This window comes from Phoenix dactylifera, chromosome 13 (assembly GCF_051530095.1).
Source record: "Phoenix dactylifera cultivar Ajwa chromosome 13, Ajwa_hap1_PhDact_Kaust_v1.1, whole genome shotgun sequence".
NCBI classification, from domain to species: Eukaryota; Viridiplantae; Streptophyta; class Magnoliopsida; order Arecales; family Arecaceae; genus Phoenix; species Phoenix dactylifera.
In genome coordinates, this window is record NC_143202.1 from 20,984,948 (window position 1) to 20,988,421 (window position 3,474).

General features: G+C 49.2%; 1 pseudogene; it reads left to right on the forward strand.

Moving 5' to 3' along the window:
* Positions 1-419: 419 nt before the first annotated feature.
* On the forward strand, positions 420-3,048 carry LOC148700262 (uncharacterized; annotated as a pseudogene).
* The last annotated feature ends 426 nt before the right edge of the window (positions 3,049-3,474 follow it).

Below are 3,474 nucleotides of genomic sequence, written 5' to 3' on the forward strand. Positions count from 1 at the left end.
CGCATAGATCCTCTCAATAAAGAAATCAAGGCCTGAGCCGACTCCACCGACTGGGGCAAGGGAACCGGCGATCTACTCCAAATCTCTCTCGCCCTCGGGCACTCCACAAGAACATGATAGTTTGTTTTTTGGAGAAGAGTTGTTGTAACAACCTCCTTTTATCAGGGGAGGTGAAGTAGTATTTGAAGTGGTCTTTGTACGTGTCCTGTAACTCCTTTCTTCTTTTTAGGAGAAGGAGATCTATTTAAATTTAGCAATGAATCCATCGCAGGGGATACCAACCAAAAAGTACTTGCAACAATAGGAGGTTGGAGCTTCCTTGAAAAGCTCTACTTTAGTATCTTATTCCCCCGTCCCTACCTTTCACACATTTCATCTAACACTTCTTACTTGCCTTCCTTAATTCACCGTCTCACACACAAATCACCAAACAGCTGCTGGGCACGTTGTATCTGGTATCAGAGCTAGGCTTTCCACCATGGCTGAAGATACTAGGCTCGCCAAGATTCAAAAAATGGTCCTCGCCATGAAGTTGACATCAGAAGTTCACGACAACCTGCTGCAAGAATAGGGCAAGATCTTACAAGAGATGATCCAAAAAATGACTCTATTCGATTCCAAGCTCGAGTCTATCTCCCTTCCTTCACCAAGAGAGCATGGGGAGTCATCAAATGCCCCTCAATCCCGAGCTCCAACGGCGGTAGCTGAGGAGATCCAGGCAGGCATCCAAACCCGCATGGTTCGCCTACAATTTCCGACTTTTGATGGAGAAGACCCAGCTAGTTGGCTTTACCGAGCTGAACAGTTCTTCGTCTACCACTGCACACCCAATACCTTGAAGCTCCTTACAGCCTCTTTCCATCTTGAAGGGAAGGCGCTCAAGTGGTTCCAAAGTGTGGAGAAAGCCGGTGTTGCGGGGACGGCGCTTTGGCCGGAGCCTCGCGCAACAGCATAGCCCACATTAAGCTAGCAGAGAAAGAGGACCACGTTCCTCCCGAGGTATTGTCCGCTTTGGGCGCTCCGGCCCGCGCGTCCAGCGCTGACGGGGGGAGACTGGTGCCCTCACGGGTTTGCCCTTCAAAAGGCGCCTCGAGAGGAAAGGATTTCCACCCCCCATTTAAGGCATGGAACCTTTCCGCTACTAGCCGATGTAGGACTAAATTCAAGGCCCCCTCCCCTCCCCACAACATAGCCCCCAGCGGGAAGGTTCCTTGCCGGTTTTTAACGCCGGGGGCCCCCACAGTCCTGAAGGGTAGTCAATAGAGGGAGGAGGCGCCCCTACTTGGCGTGCCATCTGTTGCGGGGACGGCGCTTTAGCCGGAGCCTCGCGCAACAGCATAGCCCACATTAAACTAGCAGAGAAAGAGGACCACGTTCCTCCCGAGGTATTGTCCGCTTTGGGAGCTCCGGCCCGCACGTCCAGCGCTGACGGGGGGAGACTGGTGCCCTCACGGGTTTGCCCTTTAAAAGGCGCCTCGAGAGGAAAGGATTTCCACCCCCCATTTAAGGCATGGAATCTTTCCGCTACTAGCCGATGTGGGACTAAATTCAAGACCCCCTCCCCTCCCCACAACAGCCGGCATGGTGACTCATTGGGAGAACTTCGCCAAATCTCTCCTCACTCGATTCGGCCCAAGCCCTTATGAAGATCCTACTGGCTTGCTTGCCAAGCTGAGGCAGACTTCCTCTATTGAAGACTACCAAACTCAATTCGAAGACTTGTCCTACCACACTGAAGGGTTAAACGAAGCTTTCATGATTAGTTGTTTTGTGGGCGGGCTCAAAGAAGAAATCTGCCTAAGTGTGCACATGCTCCGACCTGAGACACTTTCAAATGCTTTCGGGCTTGTACGGATGCAAGAGACTAAGATCGCGGCTTGAAGGAGACAATTTTGATTTGAACCCGTGAAGCCAAGTTTGCAGCATTCCAACTCTCCACTACCTCCCATTAAACGTCTCACTCCTACTGAGATGATGGAAAGACGAGAGAAGGGCCTATGCTACAACTGTGACGAGACATTCTCGCCTGGCCATAAATGTCGAGCACAGAAGTTGTTCCTTATGGAAGGGAGCTGGCCAGATAGCGAGGATCATGAGAACGTGGACGTGGAGCCGGTGGTGCATGAGATCAATGAAGACAACTCTGAACCCATGCCGGCCATATCTCTTCATACCATTACAGGAAGCCAAACACCACAAACCATGAGGGTCAGAGGCTGGCTCGGCAGAGTACCGATGGTGGTCCTCATAGACTCAGGCAGTACACACAACTTCCTGAGTCCTCGGACAGCAGCAAGGGTAGGTCTCATCATCCGGGAGGGCGCCAAGTTTAAAGTATCTGTTGCAAATGGAGATCGCGTTCCATGCAAGGGCCCTAGTATGGGAGCAAAGTTGCGCATCCAAGGCATCACACTCCTAGTTGATTTTCATCCGTTGAATCTGGGCGGCTATGAGGCTGTACTCGGTCCCAATGGTTGCAAAGGTTGGGGCCGATCACTTGGGATTTCTCCAATCTCACAATGAGTTTCCTTGTGGATGAAAAGACTTACTTGTTACGTGGAGAGGCAGATAAGGATATGCAGTTTATTCCAGATAAGGCTGTGGGTAAAGAAATCTGCTCTCACAACTCTTGTTTTTTGTTACAAGTACATGCCTTGTAGGGAGAAAAAGAAATGAGTCCTGCGCCCCAACCAATTAAGGATCTTTTGGACAAATATAAGGATGTCTTCCATGAGCCGCAGGGACTTCCTCCTTCCTGTACTTGTGACCATTAGATTCCTCTACTACCTGGAACCAAGCCAGTCAACTCTCGTCCCTACCGTTATCCTCATTACCAAAAATCAGAAATTGAGAAGATAGTAGGAGAGTTGCTACAATAAAGTGTGATCCGTACGAGCCAGAGCCCTTTTGTCTCACTTGTACTCCTGATACGCAAGCAAGATGGCGGATGGAGATTGTGCGTCGACTATAGAGCTCTAAATCAAGCTACAGTCAAGGATAAGTTTTCGATCCCCATAATAGAGGAGTTGTTGGATGAATTACATGGGGTCACAAAGTTGGACTTGCGCTTGGGTTACCATCAAATTCGAGTAAAGCCCGAGGACATCCCAAAAACTGCCTTTCGAACTCATGAAGGACACTACGAATTTTTAGTCATGCCATTTGGCCTCACCAATGCTCCTGCCACCTTTCAAGGACTCATGAACGAGGTATTCCGACCTTTCCTCAGGAGATTTGTCTTAATATTTTTTGATGATATCCTTGTATACAGTGTAACTATGGAAGATCATTTGTTACATCAACAATCTGTACTTGATCTCCTCCGTTCTAACAAACCGTATGCCAAGGAAAGCAAGTGCGTATACGGTAGTGACTCTATCGAATATTTGGGACATATCATCTCAAAGGAGGAAGTTGCAGCTGATCCAAAAAAGATCAGGTGCATGATGGAATGGCCACAACCAACCACTCTCA